Source organism: Mobula birostris, chromosome X (genome assembly GCF_030028105.1).
Source record: "Mobula birostris isolate sMobBir1 chromosome X, sMobBir1.hap1, whole genome shotgun sequence".
Classification (NCBI taxonomy): Eukaryota; Metazoa; Chordata; class Chondrichthyes; order Myliobatiformes; family Myliobatidae; genus Mobula; species Mobula birostris.
The window spans coordinates 22,048,796-22,073,948 of NC_092402.1; positions in this window are offsets into that span (position 1 = coordinate 22,048,796).

Sequence of the window (25,153 nt, forward strand, 5' to 3'; positions counted from 1 at the left end):
ATTTTATATACATCTATCAAATCTCCCCTCATTCTTCTACGCTCTAGGGAATAAAGTCCCAACCTACTCAACCTTTCTCTGTAACTGAGTTTCTCAAGTCCCGGCAACATCCTTGTAAACCTTCTCTGCACTCTTTCAACCTTATTTATATCCTTCCTGTAATTTGGTGACCAAAACTGAACACAATACTCCAGATTCGGCCTCACCAATGCCTTATACAACCTCATCATAACATTCCAGCTCTTATACTCAATACTTTGATTAATAAAGGCCAATGTACCAAAAGCTCTCTTTACGACCTTATCTACCTGTGACGCCACTTTTAGGGAATTTTGTATCTGTATTCCCAGATTCCTCTGTTCTACTGCACTCCACAGTGCCTTACCATTAACCCTGTATGTTCTACCTTGGTTTGTCCTTCCAACATGCAATACCTCACACTATTAAACTCCATCTGCCATTTTCCAGCCCATTTTTCCAGCTAGTCCAAGTCCCTCTGAAGGCTCTGAAAACCTTCCTCACTGTCTACTACACCTCCAATCTTTGTATCATCAGCAAATTTGCTGATCCAATTTAAACCTCTCCATGTATACCTAGCGACTGAATTTTCCTAACTAACCTCCCATGCGGGACCTTGTCAAAGGCCTTACTGAAGTCTATGTAGACAATATCCACTGCCTTCCCTTCAACCACTTTCCTGGTAACCTCCTCCAAAAACTCCAATAGATTGGTCAAACATGACCTACCACACACAAAGCCATGTTGACTCTCCCTAATAAGTCCCTGTCTATCCAAATGCTTGTAGATTCTGTCTCTTAGTACTCCCTCCAATAACTTACCTACTACTGACGTTAAACTCACCGGCCTATAATTTCCCGGATTACTTTTTGATCCTTTTTTAAACAACGGAACAACATGAGCCACTCTCCAATCCTCCGGCACCTCACCCGTAGACAGTGACATTTTAAATATTTCTGCCAGGGCCCCCGCAATTTCAACACTAGTCTCCTTCAAGGTCCGAGGGAACACCCTGTCAGGTCCCGGGCATTTATCCACTTTAATTTTCCTCAAGACAGCAAGAACCTCCTCCCTTTCAATCTGTACAGTTTCCATGATCTCACTATTTGATTCCTTTAATTCCATAGACTTCATGCCAGTTTCCTTAGTAAATACAGATGCAAAAAACCTATTTAAGATCTCCCCCATTTCCTTTGGTTCCGCACATAGCCGACTACTCTGATCTTCAAGAGGACCAATTTTATCCCTTACAATCCTTTTGCTCTTAATATACCTGTAAAAGCTCCTTGGATTATCCTTCACTTTTACTGCCAAGGCAACCTCATGACTTCTTTTAGCCCTCCTGATTACTTTCTTAAGTATGTTCTTGCACTTCTTATACTCCTCAAGCAACTGATTTACTCCCTGTTTCCTATACATTTCATACAACTCCCTCTTCTTCTTTATCAGAGTTGCAATATCCCTTGAGAACCAAGGTTCCTTATTCCTATTCACCTTGCCTTTAATCCTGACAGGAACATGCAAACTCTGCACTCTGAAAATTTCTCCTTTGAAGGCTTCCCACCTACCGATCACATCTTTGCCAGAGAACAACCTGTCCCAATCCACGCTTTCTAGATCCTTTCTCATTTCTTCAAATTTGGCCTTCTTCCAGTTCAGAACCTCAACCCTAGGACCAGATCTATCCCTGTCCATGATCAAATTGAAACCAATGGTGTTATGATCACTGGAGCCAAAGTGCTCCCCTACACAGACTTCTGTCACTTGTCCTAACTCCTTTCCTAACAGGAGATCCAATATTGCATCCCCTCTAGTTGGTCGCTCTATATATTGATTTAGAAAACTTGCCTGAACACATTTTACAAACTCTAAACCATCTAGACCCCTAACAGTATGGGAGTCCCAATCAATATATGGAAAATTTAAATCCCCTACCAACACAACTTAATGTTTCCTGCAGTTGCCTGCTATGCCTCTGCAGATTTGCTCTTCCAAGTCTCGTTGACTATTGGGTGGTGTGTAATACAATCCCATGTCGAGGCTTGGCGATGCTTGTGTATTTTATGGCTTGGGTACTTCGAGGCGAGGACATGACGAGGCCTGGGTTCTTCATGGTTCGGGTGCTTCATGGCTTGGGTTCTTCGAGGCAAAGACATGACAAAGCTTGGGTACTTAATGTCTTAGGTTCTTCGTGGTGAGGACATGACGAGGCTTCGGTACTTCATGGCTAGGGTACTTCATGGCATAGATTCTTCAAGGCGAGGACATGACGAGGCACATGCACCTCGTGGCTTGGGTTCTTCGAGGCGAGGACATGATGATGCTAGCGTGCTTCATGGTTTGGGTATTTCATGGCTTCGGTACATCTTTGCTTTGGTGCTTCGAGGCTTGGGTTCATCGAGGCTTGGGTACATCGAGGCAAAGACATGATAAGGCTTGGGTACTTCATGGTTTGGGTACTTCGAAGCGAGGACATGACGAAGCTTGGGTACTTCGAGGCTTGGGTACTTCGCAGCTTGGGTGCTTCACTGATTGGGTTCTTCGAGGCGAGGACATGATGAGGTTTGGGTTCTTTGAGGCGAGGACATGACAAGGCGGAGTACTTCATGGATTGTGTTCTTTGAGGCTTGGGTTCTTCATGTCAAGGACATGACGAGGCTTGGGTACTTCATGGCTTGGGCTCTTCAAGGCGAATACATGATGAGGCTTGAGTATTTCGAGGCGAGGACATGATGAGGCTTGGTTACTTCAGGCCTTGGGTAATTCGAGCTGAGGACATGATGAGGCTTGGGTTCTTCAGGGCTCAGGTACTTCTTGGCTTGGGTATTTCATGGCTTGAGTAATTTGAGGCGAGGACATGACGAGGTTTGGGTACTTCATGGCATGGGTACTTTGAGGCGAGGACATGAAAAGGCCTGGGTACTTTGAGGCGAGGACATGAAAAGGCCTGGGTACTTCGAGGTGAGGACACGATGAGGCGTGGCTACTTCATAGCTTATGTTCTTCGAGGCAAGGGTATGGCGAGGCTTATGTACTTCATGGCTGGGTTCTTTGAGGCGAAGACATGACGAGGCTTGGGTACTTCATGGCTAGGGTTCTTCGAGTCGAGGACATGATGAGGCTTGGTTACTTCATGTCTTGGGTTCTTCATGGCGAGGACATGACGAGGCTTGGGTACTTCATGGCATGTATACTTCGAGGAGAAGACATGATGCATGATGAGCCCTGAGTACTTCATGCCTCGGGTACTTCATGGGTTGGGTTCTTCGAGGCGAGGAAATGACGAAGCTCAGGTACGTCATGGCTTGGGTACTTTTAGGTGAGGAGATGACAAGGTCTTGGTACCTCAAGGTGAGGACACGACCAGGCTTGGGTACCTCATGGCTTGTGTTCTTCAAGGTGAGGACATGGCGAGGCTGAGGTACTTCATGGCTTGGGTCCTTCGAGGTGAGGATAAGACGAGGCTTGGATACTTCATGTCTTCGGTTCTTCATGGCAAGGACATGATGAGTCTTGGTTACTTCGTGGCTAGGATTCTTCATGGCTTGGGTACTTTGAGGCAAGGACATGACTAGCCTTGGGGACTCCATGGCTTGGGTACTTCGAGGTGAGGACATGACGAGGCTTGGGTCCTTCATGGTTTGGAATCTTCGAGGCGAGGACATGACGAGGCATGTGTACCTCATGGCTTGGTTTCTTCGAGGCGAGGACACGATGATGCTAGGGTACCTCATGTCTTAGGTTCTTCGAGGCGAAGACATAATGAGGCCTGGATACTTCATTGCTTGGGTTTTTCGAGGTGAAGAAATGACGAGGCTGGGGTACTTCATGGCTCGGGTACATCATGGCTTGGGTTCTTCAAGGCTCGGACATGAAGAGGCTTGGGTACTTCATGGCTTGGGTACGTCAAGGCGAGGACGTATGAGGCTCGGTTACTTCAGGGCTTGGGTATTTCATGGCGTGGGTAATTTGAGGAGGGGACATGATGAGGCTTGAGTGCTTCATGGCTTGAGGAGGAGGACATGAAGAGGCTTATTTTCTTCAGGGTACTTCTTGGCTTGGGTCCTTCATGGCTTGGGTACTTCAAGACTTGTGTTCTTCATGGCTAGGGTACTTCGAGGCGAGGACAAGAGGAGGCTTGGGTACTTCATGGACAGGGTACTTCATGGTTTGGTACTTCGAGGCGAGGAAATGTCAAGGCCTGTGTACTTCGAGGTGAGGACACGACGAGGCTTGGCTACTTCATGGTTTGTGTTCTTCGAAGTGTAATATGGTGAGGCTTAGGTACTTCATGGCTAGTGTGCATCATGGCTTGGGTTCTTCGAGGTGAAGACATGACTAAGCTTGGGTACTTCAGGGCTCGGGTACTTCTTGGCTTGGGTATTCCATGGCTTGGGTAATTTGAGGCGAGGACACGACGAGTTTTGGGTACTTCATGGCATGGATACTTAGAGGCGAGGACATGAAAAGGCCTGCGTACTTCGAGGTGAGGACACGACGAGGCTTGGCTACTTCATAGTTTGTGTTCTTCGAGGCAAAGATATGGTGAGGCTTATGTACTTCATGGCTGGGTTCTTGGAGGCGAGGACATGGCGACGCTTGGGTACTTCATGGCTGGTGTTCTTCGAGGCGAGGACATGACGAGGCTTGGGTACTTCATGTCTTGGGTTCTTCGTGGCGAGGACATGACAAGGCTTGGGTACTTCATTGCATGGGTACTTCGAGGCGAAGACATGACGAGCCCTGCGTACTTCATGCCTCGGGTACTTCATGGCTTGGGTTCTTCAAGGCGAGGACATGACGAGGCTTGGGTACTTCGAGGTGAGGACACGAAGAGGCTTGGGTACCTCATGGCTTGTGTTCTTCGAGTTGAAGACATGGCGAGGCTGAGGTATTTCATGGCTTGGATCATTCGAGGCGAGGACAAGACGAGGCTTGGATACTTCATGTCTTGGGTTCTTCGTGGCGAGGACATGACGAGGCTCGGGTACTTCATGGCTTGGATTCTTCGAAGCGAGGACATGATGAGGCATGGGTCCCTCATGGCTTGGGTTCTTCGAGGCGAGGACATGAAGAGACTTGGGTACTTCATTGATTGGGTACATCGAGGCAAGGACATGATGAGGCTTGGGAACATCATGGCTTGGGTTAATGGAGGCGTGGACATGATGTGTCATGGGTACTTCATGGGTTGGGTATTTCATGGCTTGAGTACATCATGGCTTGGATTCTTCGATGCTTGGGTTCATCGAGGCTTCGGTTCATTGAGGCGAGGATATGACGAGGCTCGGGTACTTCAGGGCTCGGGTACTTCTTGGCTTGGGTAATTTGAGGGGAGGACATGACGAGGCTCGGGTACTTCTTGGCTTGTGTAATTTGAGGGGAGGACATGACGAGGTTTGGGTACTTCGTGGCATGGGTACTTCGAGGCGAGGACATGAAAAGGCCTGGGTTCTTCGAGGTGAGGATACAATGAGGTTTGGCTACTTCTTAGCTTGTGTTCTTCGAGGCAAGGATATGGCGAGGCTTATGTACTCCATGGCTGGGTTCTTGGAGGCGAGGACGTGACGAGGCTTGGGTACTTCATGGCATGGGTAATTCAAGGCGAAGACATGACGAGCCCTGGGTACTTCATGGCTTGGGTTCTTCAAGGCGAGGACATGACGACGCTTGGGCACTTCATGGCTTGGGTACTTCGAGGCGAGGAGATGGCAAGGCCTTGGTACTTCGAGGTGAGGACACGACGAGGCTAGGGTACCTCATGGCTTGTGTTCTTCGAGGTGAGGACATGGCGAGGCTGAGGTACTTCATGGCTTGGATCTTTCGAGGCGAGGACAAGACAATGCTTGGATACTTTATCTCTTGGGTACTTCGAGGCTCGGACATGAAGAGGCTTGGGTACTTCATGGCTTGGGTACGTCATGGCGAGGACATATGAGGCTTGGTTACTCCAGAGCTTGGGTACTTCATGGCGTGGGTAATTCGAGCTGAGGACATGAAGAGGATAAGATAGAATAGATAGAGTGGATAGCCAGCGCCTCTTCCCCAGGGCACCACTGCTCAATACAAGAGGACATGGCTTTAAGGTAAGGGGTGGGAAGTTCAAGGGGGATATTAGAGGAAGGTTTTTTACTCAGAGAGTGGTTGGTGCGTGGAATGCACTGCCTGAGTCAGTGGTGGAGGCAGATACACTAGTGAAGTTTAAGAGACTACTAGACAGGTATATGGAGGAATCTAAGGTGGAGGCTTATATGGGAGGCAGGGTTTGAGGGTCGGCACAACGTTGTGGGCCTTAGGGCCTGTACTGTGCTGTACTATTCTATGTTCTATATTCTATGTTCTATAAGAGGCTTATTTTCTTCAGGGCTTGGGTACTTCTTGGCTTGGGTATTGCATGGCATGGGTACTTCGAGGAGAGAACATGTCGAGGCTTGGGTCCTTCATGGCTTGGGTACTTCAAGACTTGTGTTCTTCATGGCTGGGGTACTTCGAGGCGAGGACATGAGGAGGCTAGGGTACTTCATGGCTAGGGTAGTTCATGGCTTGGTACTTCGAGGCAAGGGAATGTCAAGGCCTGGGTACTTCGAGGTGAGGACACGATGAGGCTTGGCCACTTCATGGCTTGTGTTCTTCGATGCGAGTATATGGTGAGGCTTAGGTACTTCATGGTTTGGGTTCTTCGAAGTGAGGACATGAAGATGCCAGGGTACTTCATGGCTTGGGTTCTTCGAGGCGAGGAAATGATGAGGCTTGGGTACTTCGAGGCGAGGACATGACGAGACCTGGGTACTTCATAGCTTGGATACATCATGGCTTGGGTACGTTGAGGCGAAAACATGACGAGGCTTAGGTACTTCCTGGCTTGGGTACATCATAGCTTGGGTTATTCGATGCTTGGGTTCGTCGAGGCGAGGACATGATGAGTCTTGAGTACTTTATGGCATTGGGATCTTCAAGGTGAGTACATGACGAGGCTTGGGTACTTAATTGCTTGGGTTCTTCAAGGCTTGTGTTCTTCGAGGCGAAGGCATGACGAGGCTTGGGTACTTTGAGGCGAGGACATGCTGAAGTTTGGGTACTTCATTGCTTGGGTACTTGGAAGCTTGGGTACTTTGCGCATTGGGTACTTCGCGGCTTGGGTGCTTCGCGGCTTGGGTTCTTCACGGCAAGGACATGATGAGGGTTGGGTTCTTTGAGGCGAGGAGATGACGAGGTGTGGGTACTTCATGGATTGTGTTCTTCGAGGTGTGGCTCCTTCTTGGCGAGGACATGGCGAGGCTTGGGTAATTCATGGCTAGGGTTCTTCGAGGAGAGGACATGATGAGACTTGGGTACTTCATGTTTTGTGTAATTTATGGCGTGGGATCTTCGATGTCAGGACATGACGAGGCCTGGGTACTTCATGACTCGGGTGCTTCATGGCTTGGGTTCTTCGAGGCAAAGACATGACGAGGCTTGGGTACTTCATGTCTTGGGTTCTTCGTGGCGAGGAAGTGACGAGGCTTGGGTACTTCATGTCTTGGGTTCTTCATGGCGAGGAAGTGACGAGGCTTGGGTACTTCATGGCTTGGGTTCTTCGAGGTGAAGACATGACGAGGCTTCGGTACTTCATGGCATAGATTCTTCGAGGCGAGGACATGACAAGGCATGTGTTTCTCATGGCTTGGTTTCTTCGAGGCGAGGACATGATGATGCTAATGTGCATCATGCTTTGGGTATTTCATGGCTTAAGTACATCTGTGCTTTGGTTCTTCGAGGCTTGGGTTCATTGAGGCTTGGGTATATCGAGGCAAGGACATGATGAGGCTTGGGTACTTCATGGCTTGGGTACTTCGAGGCTTGTGTACTTCACAGCTTGGGTGCTTCGCTGATTGGGTTCTTTGAGGTGAGGACATGATGAGGTTTGGGTTCTTTGAGGCAAGGACATGACAATGCGTGGGTACTTCATGGATTGTGTTCTTCGAGGCTTGGGTTCTTCGTGTCAAGGACATGATGAGGCTTGGGTACTTCATGGCTTGGGTTCTTCAAGCCAAATTATTGATGAGGCTTGGGTATTTCGAGGTGAGGACATGATGAGGCTTGGTTACCTCAGGCCTTGGGTAATTTGAGCTAAGGACATGATGAGGTTTGGGTTCTTCAGGGCATGGGCACTTCTTGGCTTGTGTATTGCGTGGCATGGGTACTTTGAGGAGAGAACATGTCGCGGCTTGGGTACTTCATGGCTTGGATACTTCGAGGCAAGGACATGACGAGACTTGGCTACATCGTGGCGAGGATTCTTCATGGCTTTGGTACTCCATGGCTTGCGTTCTTCGAGGCGAGGACATGACTAGGCTTGGGTACTTCAGGGCTCGGGTACTTCTTGGCTTGGGTATTCCATGGCTTGGGTAATTTGAGGCGAGAACACGACGAGTTTTGGGTACTTCATGGCATGGGTACTTAGAGGCGAGGACATGAAAAGGCCTGCGTACTTCGAGGTGAGGACACGACGAGGCTTGGCTACTTCATAGTTTGTGTTCTTCAAGGCAAAGATATGGCGAGGCTTATGTACTTCATGGCTGGGTTCTTGGAGGCGAGGACATGGCGACGCTTGGGTACTTCATGGCTGATGTTCTTCGAGGCGAGGACATGACGAGGCTTGGGTATTTCATGTCTTGGGATCTTCGTGGCGAGGACATGACGAGGCTTGGGTACTTCATTGCATGGGTACTTCGAGGCGAAGACATGACGAGCCCTGCGTACTTCATGCCTCGGGTACTTCATGGCTTGGGTTCTTCGAGGTGAGGACATGATGAGGATGGGTACTTCGAGGTGAGGACACGAAGAGGCTTGGGTACCTCATGGCTTGTGTTCTTTGAGTTGAAGACATGGCGAGGCTGAGGTACTTCATGGGTTGTGTTCTTTGAGTTGAAGACATGGCGAGGCTGAGGTACTTCATGGCTTGGATCATTCGAGGCGAGGACAAGACGAGGCTTGGATACTTCATGTCTTGGGTTCTTCGTGGCTAGGACATAACGAGGCTTGGTTACTTCGTGGCTAGGATTCTTCATGGCTTGGGTACTTCGAGGCTAGGACATGACTAGGCTTGGGGACTCCATGGCTTGGAATCTTAGAGGTGAGGACATGACGAGGCATGTGTACCTCATGGCTTGGTTTCTTCAAGATGAGGACATGATGATGCTAGGGTACATCATGTCTTAGGTTCTAGGGAAAGACATGACGAGGCCTGGGTACTTCATGGCTTAGGTTCTTTGAGGCTCAGACATGAAGAGGTTTGGGTACTTCATGGCTTGGGTACGTCAAGGCGAGGACATGATGAGGCTTGGGAACATCATCGCTTCGGTTCGTCGAGGCGAGGACATGATGAGGCTCGGATATTTCATGGCTTGCATTCTTTAGGTGAGGACATGATTTGTCTTTGGTACTTCATAGCACTGAGATCTTCAACGTGAAAACATGACGAGGCTTGGGTACTTCATGTGTTGGGTTCTTCGAGGCTTGTGTTCTTCGTGGTGAGGTCATGACAAGGCTTGGATACTTCATCGCTTGGGTTCTTCAAGCTGAGGACATGACGAGGTATGGGTACTTCATGGCTTGGGTACTTTGAGGCGAGGACATGACGAGGCTTGTGTACTTCATGGCATGGGTACTTCGATGCAAGGACATCACGAAGCTTGGTTACTTCGCGGCTAGGATTTTTCATGACTTGTGTACTCCATGGATTAGGTAATTTGAGGCCAGGACATGACTAGGCTTGGGTACTTCGAGGTGAGGACATGACAAGGCTTCGGTCCTTCAGGGCTTGGGCATTTCAAGACTTGGGTATTTCATGGCTAGGGTACTTCGAGGCGAAGACATGATGAGACTTGGATCCTTCATGGCTTGGGTACTTCAAGACCAGGGTTCTTCATGGCTAGGGTACGTCAAGGCGAAGACGTAACGAGGCTTCTGTACTTTATGGCTTGTGTATTTCAAGACTTGGGTTCTTCATGGCCAGGGTACTTCGAGGCAAGGACATGACGAGGCTTGGGTACTTCATGGCTTAGGTACTTCAAGGTGAGGACATGACAAGGCCTTGGTACTTCATGGTAAGGACACGACGAGGCTTGGGTACCTCATGGCTTGTGTTCTTCGAGGCGAGTATATGGTGAGGCTTAGGTACTTCATGGCTAGGGTGCATCATGGCTTGGGTTCTTCGAAGCGAGGACATGAAGATGCTAGTGTACTTCATGGCTTGGGTTCTTGGAGGCGAGGAAATGACAAGGCTTGGCTACTTCATGGCTTGTGTTCTTCAAGGCGAGTATATGGTGAGGCTTAGGTACTTCATGGCTAGGGTTCATCGAGTCAGGGACATGACGAAGCTTGGGTACTTCATGTCTTGCTTTTTCGTGGCGAGGAAATGACGAGGCATGGGTAGTTCATGCCATGTGTATTTCGAGGCGAGGACATGACGAGCCCTGGGTACTTCGTGGCTGGAGTACTTCGTGGCTTGGGTTCTTCGAGGCGAGGACATGATGAGGCTTGGGTATTTCATGTCTTGTGTACATAATGGCTTGGGATCTTCGATGTGAGGACAAGACGAGGCTTGGGTACTTCATGGATTGGGTACTTCGAGGCAAGGACATGACGAGGCCTGGGTACTTCATTGCTCCTGTGCATCATGGCTTGGGTTCTTCGAGGTGAAGACATGACGAGGCTTGGGTACTTCATGGCATGGGATCTTCGAGGCGAGGACATGACGAGGCTCGGGTACTCCATGGCTTGGATTCTTTGAAGCGAGGACATGATGAGGCATGGGTCCCTCATGGCTTGGGTTCTTCGAGGCGAGGCCATGAAGAGACTTGGGTACTTCATTGATTGGGTACATCGAGGCAAGGACATGATGAGGCTTGGGAACATCATGGCTTGGGTTAATGGAGGCGTGGACATGATGTGTCATGAGTACTTCATGGGTTGGGTATTTCATGGCTTGAGTACATCATGGCTTGGGTTCTTCGATGCTTGGGTTCATCGAGGCTTCGGTTCATTGAGGCGAGGACATGACGAGGCTTGGGTACTTCATTGCTTAGGTTCTTAAGGGCGAAGACATGACGAGGTTTGGGTACTTCGAGGCGAGGACATGCCGAGGTTTTTGTACTTCATTGTTTGGGTACTTCGAAGCTTGGGCACTTCGCGGATTGGGTACTTCGCGGCTTGGATGTTTTGCGGCTTGGGTGCCTCGCGGCTTGGGTTCTACATGGCGAGGACATGATGAGAGTTGGGTTCTTTGACGCGAGGAGATGATGAGGCGTGGGTAATTCATGGCTAGAGTTCTTCGAGGCGAGGAGATGACAAGACTTGGGTACGTCATGTCTTGTGTACTTTATGGTGTGGGGATTTTCGATGTGAGGACATGACGAGGCTTGGGTACTTCGAGGCGAGGACATGATGAGGCCTGGGTACTTCATGGCTCGGGTGCTTCATGGCTTGGGTTCATCGAGGTAAAGACATGACGAGGCTTGAGTACTTCATCGCATGGGTTCTTCGAGGCGAGGACATGACGAGGCTTGGGTACTTCATGGCTAGGGTACTTCATGGCATAGATTCTTCGAGGCGAGGACATGACGAGGCATGTGTACCTCATGGCTTAGGTTCTTCGAGGCAAGCACATGATGATGCTAGCGTGCTTCATGGTTTGGGTATTTCATGGCTTTGGTACATCTGTGCTTTGGTGCTTCGAGGCTTGGGTTCATCGAGGCTTGGGTACATCGAGGCAAGGACATAATGAGGCTTGGGTACTTCGAGGCGAGGACATGATGAGGCTTGGGTACTTCAGGGCTTGGGTACTTCAAGGCTGGGGTATTTCACAGCTTGGGTACTTCGTACCCTGGGTGCTTTGCTGATTGGGTTCTTTGAGGCAAGGACCTGACGAGGTTTGGGTTCTTTGAGGCGAGGACGTGACGAGGCGTGGGTACTTCATGGATTGTGTTCTTCGAGGCTTGGGTTCTTCGTGTCAAGGATATGACGAGGTTTGGATACTTCATGGCTTGGGTTCTTCAAGGCGAAGTCATGATCAGGCTTGGGTATTTTGAGGCGAGGACATGACGAGGCTTGGTTACTTCAGGCCTTGGGCACTTCTTGGCTTGTGTATTGCGTGGCATGGGTACTTTAAGGAGAGAACATTTCGAGGCTTGGGTACTTCGTGATGAGGATTCTTCATGGTTTCGGTGCTCCATGGCTTGGGTTCTTTGAGGCGAGGACATGACTAGGCTCGGGTACTTCAAGGCTCGGGTACTTCTTGGCTTGTGTAATTTGAGGGGAGGACATGACGAGGTTTGGGTACTTTGTGGCATGGGTACTTCGAGGCGAGGACATGAAAAGGCCTGGGTACTTCGAGGTGAGGACACAATGAGGCTTGGCTACTTCTTAGCTTGTGTTCTTCGAGGCAAGGATATGGCGAGGCTTATGTACTTCATGGCTGGGTTCTTGGAGGCGAGGACATGACGAGGCTTGGGTACTTCATGTCTTGGGTTCTTCGTGGCGAGGACATGACAAGGCTTGGGTACTTCATGGCATGGGTACTTCGAGGCGAAGACATGACAAGCCCTGGGTACTTCATGGCTTGGGTCCTTCGAGGCGAGGACATGACGAGGCTTGGGTACTTCATGGCTTGGGGTTTTCAAGGTGAAGAAATGACGAGGCTGGGGTAATTCATGGCTCGGGTATATCATGGCTTGGGTACTTCGAGGCTCGGACATGAAGAGGCTTGGGTACTTCATGGCTTGGGTACGTCATGGCGAGGACATATGAGGCTTGGTTACTCCAGAGCTTGGGTACTTCATGGCGTGGGTAATTCGAGCTGAGGACATGAAGAGGATAAGATAGAATAGATAGAGTGGATAGCCAGAGCCTCTTCCCCAGGGCATCACTGCTCAATACAAGAGGACATGGCTTTAAGGTAAGGGGTGAGAAGTTCAAGGGGGATATTAGAGGAAGGTTTTTTGCTCAGAAAGTGGTTGATGCATGGAATGCACTGCCTGAGTCAGTGGTGGAGGCAGATACACTAGTGAAGTTTAAGAGACTACTAGACAGGTATATGGAGGAATCTATGGTGGGGGCTTATATGGGAAGCAGGGTTTGAGGGTCGGCACAACGTTGTGGGCCTTAGGGCCTGTACTGTGCTGTACTATTCTATGTTCTATGTTCTACGTTCTATAAGAGGCTTATTTTCTTCAGGGCTTGGGTACTTCTTGGCTTGGGTATTGCATGGCATGGGTACTTCGAGGAGAGAACATGTCGAGGCTTGGGTCCTTCATGGCTTGGGTACTTCAAGACTTGTGTTCTTCATGGCTGGGGTACTTCGAGGCGAGGACATGAGGAGGCTTGGGTACTTCATGGCTAGGGTAGTTCATGGCTTGGTACTTCGAGGCAAGGAAATGTCAAGGTCTGGGTACTTCGAGGTGAGGACACGACGAGGCTTGGCCACTTCATGGCTTGCGTTCTTCGATGCGAGTACATGGTGAGGCTTAGGTACTTCATGGCTTGGGTTCTTCGAGGTGAAGACATGACGAGGCTTGGGTACTTCATGGCATGGGATCTTCGAGACGAGGACATGACGAGGCTCGGGTACTTCATGGCTTGGATTCTTCGAGCGATGACATGATGAGACATGGGTACCTCATGGATTGGGTTCTTCCAAGTGAGGACATGAAGATGCCAGGGTACTTCATGGCTTGGGTTCTTCCAGGCGAGGAAATGATGGGGCTTGGGTACTTCGAGGCGAGGACATGACGAGGCCTGGGTATTTCATAGCTCGGGTACATCATGGCTTGGGTAGTCTGAGGCAAAGACATAACGAGGCTTAGGTACTTCCTGGCTTGGGTACATCATAGCTTGGGTACATTATGGATTGGGTTCTTCGAGGCGAGGACATGAATAGGCTTGGGTACTTCATGGATTGGGTACATCGAGGCAAGGACATGATGAGGCTTGGGAACATCATGGCATGGGTTAATTGAGGAGTGGACATGATGTGTCATGGGTACTTCATGGGTTGTGTATTTCATGGCTTGGGTACATCATGGCTTGGGTTCATCGATGCTTGGGTTCATCGAGGCGAGGACATGATAAGTCTTGGGTACTTCACGGCATTGGGATCTTCAAGGCAAGTACATGACGAGGCTTGGGTACTTCATTGCTTGGGTTCTTCGAGGCTTGTGTTCTTCAAGGCGAAGACATGACGAGGCTTGGGTACTTCAAGGCAAGAATATGACGAGGTTTGGGTACTCCATGGCTTGGATACCTTCAGGCGAGGACATGACGAGGCTTGGGTAATTCAAGGCTTGGGTACTTCAAGGCAAGGACATGACGAGGCTTGGGTATGACGAGGCTTGGGTTCTCCAGGGCATGGGTATTACAAGGCAAGGACATGACGAGGCTTGGGTATCTTGAGGCGAGGACATGACGAGGCTTGGGTATCTTGAGGCGAGGACATGACGAGGCTTGGGTACTTCAAGGCAAGAATATGACGAGGTTTGGGTACTCCATGGCTTGGATACCTTCAGGCGAGGACATGACGAGGCTTGGGTAATTCAAGGCTTGGGTACTTCAAGGCAAGGACATGACGAGGCTTGGGTATGACGAGGCTTGGGTTCTCCAGGGCATGGGTATTACAAGGCAAGGACATGACGAGGCTTGGGTATCTTGAGGCGAGGACATGACGAGGCTTGGGTATCTTGAGGCGAGGACATGACGAGGCTTGGGTACTTCATGGCTTGTGTACTTCGAGGCAAGGACTTGACGAGGCGAGGACATGACGAGGCATTGGTACTTCATGGCTTGTGTTCTTCGAGGAGAGGACATGACGAGGCCTGGTACTTTGAGGTGAGGGCATGACGAGGCTTGGGTACTTCATTGATTGGATGCATCAAGGCTTGGGTACTTCAAGGCTTGGGTTCTTCATGGTTTGGGTCCTTCATGGCTTGGGTTCTTCGAGGCGAGGACATGACAAGGTTTGGTTACTTCATGGCTTGGGTGCATCAAGGCTTGGGTACTTCATGGCTTGGGTACTTTGAGGTGAGGACATGACGAGGCTTGGGTACTTCATGGCTTGGGTACTTCAAGGCTTGGAACTTCATGGCTTGTGTACTTCGAGGCAAGGACTTGACGAGGCGAGGACATGACGAGGCATTTGTACTTCATGGCTTGGGTACTTCATGGGTTGTGTTCTTTGAGGCGAGGACATGACGAGGTCTTGTACTTCGAGGCGAGGACATGACGAGGCTTGGGTACTTCATGGCTTGGGTACTTCGAGGCGAGGATATGATGAAACTTGGGTAGCTCATGGCTTGGGTACTTCAAGGCGAGGACATGACGAGGCCTGGGTACTGCAAGGCGCGGACATGACGAGGCTTGGGTTCTTCGAGGCGACGATATGACGAGGCTTAGGTTCTTTGAGGTGAGGACATAACCAGGCTTGGGCTCTTCAAGGCGAGGACATGACGAGGCTTGGGTTCTTCGTGGCGAGGATATGACAAGGCTTGGGTTCGAACTCTGAGCTGGAGTCTGGACAAGGACCCACAACCTGGGTCTTGACTTGGGCTCGGACTCCAGAACTAGGCGAAGACATGACATGGTCTTAGGAGGCAGGACTGGGTGAGGCATGAAGACAGAATGAGAGACTCCTGGGCAAGAACTCCAGGACAGGATGAGGACAGGGACAGGCCGAGAACACAAAGGTTTGACTTGATACTCAGGAACAGCCGAGCCTTGGACTTGGGACGACAGGAACAGGAACCTTGGAACCTTGGACTTGGGACCACAGGAATGCAGAACACAGAGCTTTGGCTTTGGGGAGGACAGGAACACAGAGCCTTGGTCTCAAGCATGCAAACATGGAGCCTTGGACTTGAGAGACAGGAAGATGGAACACAGAGCTGGGACCCCTCCTTGGGAACAAGACGTAGGGCCGGGACTCACACACAGAATGCTGAACATGATGAGACAGTTCCCAACACTAGGTAGCGGCAAATGGCCAGACCTACCTAGCAAAGGTGTGGACACAGAGACAGTTCCCAACACTCGGTCGTGGCAAACTGCCAGACCTCCCTAGCGAAGGCGTGGACACAGAGACCATTCACAACAGTAGGTAGCAGCATATGGCCAATCCTACCTAGTGAAGGCGTGTACACAGAGACAGTTCAAAACAACAATTCCTTCTCTAGACGCAGCAAGGCTCCGGTCTTGCTTCGGCTGTAGAACGTGACAAGGTTGCAGGCAAGTCTCCAGAAGGAAGAGGAAGGGAAGGGAACAGTCCAGCCTCAGGGTAATGGCAAAGATGGCCTGACTTACCCCACAGAGGCGAGGACAGGATACTGACAAGACGAACCAGCAACCACACTCAAACCCAGGGCCACTTATATTCCCAGCCCCAAGATGAGCATTAGGTGCCTATGATTAAGCCCAAGTGAAACAAGGGACAGCCGGAGACCCCCAAACCTGAAATGGTTTCACAGGCACAAGTTTCATCTGCTGAGCAGAGTGACCTCCTTTGTCAGGAAAGATGTTATCCAACAAGAGTAAGAAATCCTCCATAGTGATTAAATTTTTCTGTGGATGTCTATATAGTAGTTACATTATACAGTAGGCTGTGAAGAAATCCTCCATAGTGATTAAATTTTTCTGTGGATGTCTATATAGTAGTTACATTATACAGTAGGCTGTACATATATATATATATATATATAGAGGTGAGTTCTGGGGATGAACCAAGATGGGGTGATGCAGAATCGTTGCAGATGGAGTTCCGATGCCCGTACAACTAGCCCAGGTGTGAGGTTGGATTGCTCTGGGTGCTGAAAGGAAAGATCTGGGCCTGGTATGAGGTGTGATTCACTGTTTAGACAATTTAAGTGTCGGCCCAGATCAGAGGCAAGAGCCAATTTCACTTGGTCTCCACCATCTTCACTCTTCACTCCTGGGCCCGGAGCCTTCCGCTGTTCTGTTGTTGAGTCAACTTAAACACCATCTTAAGCATACTGAAAAGACAGGGTGCCGGTTGGGACGAGTGCCAATTTCGCTCATTCTCTACGATGGTCATCTCTATGGCACTGAGTATATGAAGACTGCACCGGCTGTTGTGCTCCATGCCCGCTAATATGATCAGCTGATAAACGAGGCTTTGAACCTACTCTGGGGCTGCTCTGGGGTTTGATTCTGAGGATTCAATTTTCATTAGGAATACTGGTGTTGTTCGCTTAAATTGTTTGCATGATTTTATTTTTTTGCTTTCTTTTGCACATCGAGTGTTTGTCTTTTATTTATATCTTTATTCTTTTTTCTTTAATTGTGTTCTTTCAGGTTTCTTACTTTGTGGCTACCTGTGAGCAAGCAAATCACAAGTTGTATAATTTTTATAATAATCTTTGATCATAAATGAATCTTACATTTCTATGTGTGTAATTTGAAATGCATTCTATATTGTGTTGGGAGTGCTGTGCATTTAATATATCACTAATATTTGAGTAATATTGTAAACATATTGCTTGATTAAGCATTCTTGTTAGTTTAAATAATTCGTGATGCGTTATATATAAAAGTACATAGATGGTATATGCCATCACGCCATCACATAATATGTGCGCACCTCACTTAAAGTAAAAATGAAGTTGGACTTGCATTTCCGGCTCCTTGTTTCTTTAGAATTAGCTTTATGTTTTGGAGTAACGAAACATAACACCTGTCTCTTTCCCTGCTTTTCTGTAAGTGCTTCTGAGGGGTCAGGTCACACAAGGCATGGGTCTTAGGCTGCTGTCAGGGGTGTGCTCTTTGTGGGTCAGTGAATTCCTGATATCAGAGTCTGACTACTGCAAAACAGAAATCAGAAGTGGGCAGATGGTGAAATGGGGCACCTCTATCTGAAACCAGATCCTTGCTTTCTGACCAACAGACCTCAGTCAGTGAGGATAGGCAGCAACACCTCCAGTATGATTATTCTAAATAGTGATGTTCAACAAGATTGCATCCTCAGTCACTTACTCTACTCTCTGTGTACTCATGACTGGGTGGCTGGATTCTGGTCTAACTGTATCTACAGGTTTACAGATGATACAGTGAGCTGCATCTCATGTAATGATGAGTCGGAGTACATGAAGGAGGTAGAGAGGTTTGTGACATGGTGTCATGCCAACAACTTTCTTTTAATGTCAACAGAACAAAAGAGCTTGTCATTGACTTCAGAAAGGGGAGCAGTGCATATGCTCCTGTCTACATCAACAATGTTGAGATTGAAAGTTTTAAAAGCTTCAAATTCCAAGGTGTGAGTATCACCAATAGCCTGTCTTGGTTGAACCATGTTGATATTATGGCCAATAAAGTTCACCTTCCTCAGGAATTCAGCATATCCCCGTCAATTCTTATCACCTTTTATCGACGTACGAAAGAAAGCATTCTGTCTGGTTGCATAATGGTAACTGCTCTGCACATGACAACAAGAAACTGCAGAGAGTTTGTGGACATAGTTCAGCACATCACAGGAACCAGCCTCCCCTCCATGGACTCTGTCTATACTTCTTGATGCCTCAGTAAAGCAGTCAGCATAATCAAAGATCCCACCCACACCAGACATTCTCTCTTTTCCTCACTCCCATGAGAAAGAAGATACAAAAGCCTGAAAGAACATACCACCCGGTTCAAGGACAGCTTCTATCCCACTGTTATCAGACCCTTGAACAGACCTCGTGGACTCATGGCCTCACATTCTACCACATTATCTTCCACTTTATATTTTACCTGCACTGCACTCTTTCAGTAACTTCTACACTTTATGCTGCATTGTTATTGTTTTATCTTATTCTAGCTCAATGCTCTGTGTAATGATTTGATCTGTATTAACAATATACAACAAAATTTTTCACTGTAGCTTGATGCATGTGACAATAATAAACCAATTTCAATACCAATACCAGTCTTTTCCTTTCAGCTAGACTCAGCATTTAGCTCATGAGCAGAGATTAGCCATGCTGAGCCGAAGCATTGCAAGCACTTTATGTCCTCTCTTCAGCTTTACACCTGCTGTGTGTATTTTTCTTCACTTGTCATAAGATTTATGTTTTTAATTAATTTCTATCATTGATCGCCAGAGACTTATATAAACAATCCAGCAGCCTTTACACAGTACCAAGCCATCTTTTGGTCACCAGGACATCTGGGAGACGGGCCTCAGGATCTATCTCCTGAGATCTAGACGCCAATTATTGTCCACTCCACTCAGTGAGGTCTGGGAAAAGGTTTAGCCCTAAGGGGATAGAATGGTGTGAGTTAAGTACAAAGGGTTCAAAGTACAAAGTTCAAAGCAAATTTATTATCAAATTAAGTATATGTCACCTTGTACTACCTTGAGATCAATTTTCTTGCAGGCTTTCACAGTAAAACAGATATTCAGAACCAGGTTTAATATTACTGGCATATGTCGTGAAAATTGTAGTTTTGAAATAATACAGCAGTACATTCCAACACATAATATATTCTTAAAAACTATAAATTACAATAAGAAATATATATATAAAATTAAGTTAAGTAAGTAGTACAAAAGGAGAGCAAATATGCATTGCGTACTGAGATTGTGAGGAAGGACAGGTAGATGATGGGGCAAAATTGCAGTCAGTGAGATGAGTATAACATGGGAACAAAATTGAAAAGGGTGACGAATACAGGACTGAAGGTATTATATTTGAATACACATGGTATATGGAATAAGGTAGATGATCTTACAGCGCAGTTAGAGCTTGGCAGCTATGCAGTCATGGGCATCAGCGAGATGTGGCTGACAGAAGATCATAGTTGGGAGCTCAAGATCCAAGGAAACACAGTGTACCAATAGGCAGCAGAGGTAGGTGGCTCTGTTGGTAAAAAATGAAATCAAACACATAGAAAAAGATGATGTAAGATTGGAACATGTTGAATCTTTGAGGGTAGAGATAAGGAACTGCAAGAGTAAAGAGACCCTGATAGGCTTCAAATAGTAGCCAGGATATGCAATACAAATTGCAACAGAAGATAGAAAAGGCTTGTAAAAAGGGCAATGATTAAGTAGTCATGGGGGATTTCAATATGCAGGTAGATTGAGAAAATCAGGTCGGTGCTGGATCTCAAGAGAGGACATTTGTAGAATGCCTATGAGATGGCTTTTCAGAGCAGCTTGTGGTTGAGCCCAATAAGGGAAATGCTAGATTGGGTGTTGTGTAATGAACCAAATTTGATTACGGTAAAGGAACCTCAGAATTTACCCTGCAGTTTGAGAGGGAGAAGATAAAGTCAGATACGTTTTATAGACGTATTTTTTAAAAATATTTTATAGGCCTATTTTATAGACCTGTTAGCTTGACATCGGTGGTTGGGAAGTTGTTGGAGTCAATTGTCAAGGATGAGGTTACAGAGTACCTGGAGGTATATGACAAGATAGGCAGAACTCAGCATGGATTCCTTAAAGGAAAATCCTGCCTGACAAACCTATTACAATTTTTTGAGGAAATTACCAGTATGCTAGACAAGGGAGATGCAGTGGATGTTATATATTTGGATTTTCAGAAGGCCTTTGACAAGGTGCCACACATGAGGCTACTTAACAAGATAAGAGCACATGGAATTACGGGAAAGTTATATACGTGGATAGAGCGTTGGCTGATTGGCAGGAAACAGAGAGTGGGAATAAAGGGATCCTATTCTGGTTGGCTGCCGGTTACCAGTGGTGTTCCACAGAGGTCCGTGTTGGGGCCGCTTCTTTTTACATTGTACATCAACAATTTGGATTATGGAATAGATGGCTTTGTGGCTAAGTTTGCTGACGATACGAAGATAGATGGAGAGGCCGGTAGTGCTGAGGAAACGGAGAGTCTGCAGAGAGACTTGGATAGATTGAAAGAATGGGCAAAGAAGTGGCAAATGAAATACAATGTTGGAAAGTGTGTGGTTATGCACTTTGGCAGAAGAAATAAACGGGCAGACTATTAATTAAATGGGGAAATAATTCAAAGTTCTGAGATGCAACGGGACTTGGGAGTCCTCGTACAGGATACCCTTAAGGTTAACCTCCAGGTTGAGTCGGTAATGAAGAAGGCGAATGCAATGTTGGCATTCATTTCTAGAGGAATAGAGTATAGGAGCAGGGATGTGATGTTGAGGCTCTATAAGGTGCTAGTGAGACCTCACTTGGAGTACTGTGGGCAGTTTTGGTCTCCTTATTTAAGAAAGAATGTGCTGATGTTGGAGAGGGTACAGAGAAGATTCACTAGAATGATTCCGGGAATGAAAGGGTTAACATATGAGGAACGTTTGTCTGCTCTTGGACTGTACTCCTTGGAGTTTAGAAGAATGAGGGGAGACCTCATAGAAACATTTCGAATGTTGAAAGGCATGGACAGAGTGGATGTGGCAAAGTTGCTTCCCATGATGGGGGAGTCTAGTACGAGAGGGCATGACTTAAGGATTGAAGAGCGCCCATTCAGAACAGAAATACGAAGAAATTTTTTTAGTCAGAGGGTGGTCAATCTATGGAATTTGTTGCCACGGGCAGCAGTGGAGACCAAGTCATTGGGTGTATTTAAGGCAGAGATTGATAGGTATCTGAGTAGCCAGGGCATCAAAGGTTATGGTGAGAAGGCAGGGAAGTGGGACTAAATGGGAGAATGGATCAGCTCATGATAAAATGGCAGAGCAGACTCGATGGGCCGAATGGCCGACTTCTGTTCCTTTGTCTTATGGTCTTATCTCAGTGGTTCTGGAATGAAAAGCCTCATCCTGAGAGCAGATGTGGCAGAGATTGAGGAACTGAGAGAAGGGGATGGCACTTTTACAAATGACATGGTGGGAAGAGTCCAGGTAGCTGAGAGTATCAGTGAGTTTGTAAAAGATATCAGAAGATAGAGACAGATAGATACCAGAGATAGAGAGATTGAGAAAGTGAAGGGAAGTGTCAGAAGTAGACTAAGTAAATTTGAGAGCAGGATGGAAGTTGGAGGCAAAGATGATGAAGTTGATGAGCTCACCATGAGTGCAGGAAGGAGCACCAATGCAGTCTTCAATGTAGCATAGGAAAAGTTGGGGAGTAGTCTGTTCCACACAACTGACAAAAAAGTAGGAATAGCTGGGAGCCATGCGAGTGCCCATGGCTACACCTTTTGTTTGAAGGAAGTGGGAGAAATTATTAAGTGTGAGGACCAACTCTGCCAGGCAGAGGGGAGATCGGCCGTACCCTCCAAATATTCGGACCTGCCTCTCGGTTTTTTTCCATTTTTCTATTTTCTATTTATGATTTATAATTTAAATTTTTAATATTTACTATCGATTTGTAATCCAAGGAGCAGGAGGCGCAGAATCAAGTGTATCTGTGATGATTGTACGTTCTAGTATCAATTGTTTGGCGACAATAAAGAATAAAGTATAAAGATGGTTGGGTCTGTTGTCTGGAAAGAAGCAAAGAGCTTGAAGGCCCTCTTGATGGGTGATGGACGTGTATAGGGAGTGGGCATCCATAGTGAAAATGAGACGATGGGGCCAGGGAACTTGAAGCTCTAGAGTGTGTGAAGTGTCATGTATGTAGGTTGGAAGGGACTGAAGCAAGGGTGAGTCAAGGTATGCAGATATGAGTTCAGTGGTGTAGGAATAAGCTGAAACAATGGGTCTACCTGGACAAGCAGGGCTATGGATCTTGGGTAGGTGGTAGAAACAGGAGGCGTGGGGTCTGGGAACTATGAGGTTGTTGGCAGTGGATGAGAGTCCCCAGAGTCAATAAGGTTGGCGATGCTGTGGAAGACAACAGCCTGGTGCTCCTTAGTGGGATCCTTTTTGAGCAGTAAGCAAGAGGAGGTGTCTGAGAGATGTCGCTGGGCCTCAGCAAGGTAGAGGTCAGTATGCCAGACCACCACAGAACCCCCCTATCTGCAGATTTGATGGTGAGGTTAGGATTAGTGTGGAGAGGGTGGACAGCAGTGTGTTCAGAAGGAGTGAGGTCAAGACGATTGATGTCCCATCAACAGTTAGCAATAAAAAGGTCCAGAGCAGGCAGAAAACCAGAGTGGGGTGTCTGCGAAGAAGAGGAGGGTTGAAGAGATGAGAAGGGATCATTGGTGCAGGGTGGAGAGCCCTTGCCAAAGAAGTAAGCGCGGACACAGAGGAGGTAGGAGAAAAGATCAGCGTCTTGGTGGGTGCAGAACTCACTGAGGTGTGGGTGCAGGGGGACAAAAGTGAGGGCCTTACAGAGGACAGAATGTTCTGTCTCAGAGAGGGGAAGGTCTGAGGGGATGGTGAAGACCCGGTACAGATGAGAGCTGGGATCGGATGTGGAAGAGGGTTGGTAGTGTCACAGGAGAGGGGAGGGTTGGGGTTTTCAGGAAAGGGGGGTGGTGGGAGGAAGATAGAGTCTCCAAGGACCCAAGAGCTGACAGTGGGATCAGAGAGACGGGATTTCAGATTGGCGGTGGGGAAAGGGGAGACGAGGGTTTCAGTGGCAGCGCGTAAAGACCCAGCCTGGACGTCCTGTTAGTCAAGGTCCAGGCTGGAGTCGGAGTTAGAGGTTGCGCAGTTGTAGTTTTTGTAACTTAGGGTGGCTTAGATGTAGATGAGTACTTGTCTGACTCAGATGATGCTTGGTTGAGTGTTTCACTGTTTGTGTTGTGAATAAATGGCTAATGTGCTTATTCACAATCAGTGTCTTCTGTCCTACTTACCGAATTCGCAAATCTGCTTCCCTATGACAATAAGTTCTTGATTAGTCAAAAGTTACAGGGAGGAGGAAGGAGATTGGGGTTGAGAGGGACAGTAAATCAACCACGATGAAAAGGCGCAGCAAATCCGATAGGCCAAGTGGTCTAATTCTGCTCCTATGTCTTATGGTCTAAAGTAGCCTGATTCAGGTGGCGTTAACCCTGTTACTGAAAACGAAGTTTCTAGAAAAATACTGTAACTGTACCATAACTACTGGAAAACTCACTGAACAATTACATGTTTATATACGATTATATAAAAATACAAACAAACGTAGGAAAGTTAAACTACAAGAAAAACACCAATTATACACCTCAATCCAACAATCCCATGGTTTACTTTGCATTCTTTAATGCCTTCAATATCCAATTGTTACTTCTTGTGCTTAGTTACTGCTGCTAATATTGGTTTACTCTCCAAGATCTCATAACCAAGGAAGGCTACTTAGCAATTAAGTAACTGGACTGGTAATCAAGCAGACAAAGAACCTGAAACATAGAACATAGAACAGTACATCACATTATGGGCTCTTTGACTCATAATGTCGTGCCGGCACTTTGACCAAAATCCATCCATGTGCCTATTAAAGAGTCTCTTAAATGCTCCTAATGTTTTTACCTCTGTCAACACGCTTGGCAATGCGTTCCATGCACCCATCATTTTTTGTACTCTGACTTCCCCCCCATCACCTTAACTATGTAAGCTAAATAGCCAAGTTCAAATTCCACCATAGCAGCAGGAAGATTTAAATCCAAATGATAGCATAACAAACTTAAAGCAAAGAATGAGGTCCATTGGACAATTGTGAAAAGTCACTACAAGCCATCACTGGACTATGAATGTCCAACCTATGGACACCCTGCACACAAATGAGCTCCTATAAACGTTAAATTTAAAAAATGTATATATACCACCCACCCACCTTCCCCCTCATCTGGTCCCACCAACTTACAACTTATAACCTGCCAACTTACAATCCTTCTCTTCCCCCCTCCCACCTTCTTATTCTGTCTTCTTTCCCCTTCCTTTCCAGTCCTCGGCCAGAAATATCAGCTGTTTATTCCTTTCCATAGATGCAGCCTGATCTGTTGAGTTGCTCCAGCATATTGTGTGTGTTACTCAGATGTATGTTCGTACTTTCATTCCTATGAATAGCAGAACTCATTACCTCTCTCTCCTACTCTTAATAATTGTTCTTTTGTATTAGCCTATGTGCCTTTGATAACATTTATTATGATACTGTGTTGATATGGTTACCATACCGGATGAATTTTGAATATCTTCTAACATACAGGCAAAATTGACCATATGACCATAAGGCATAGGAGTAGAATTAGGCCATTCAGTCACTGAGTCTGCCCCACTATTCCATCCTGGCTGATTTATTATACCTCTC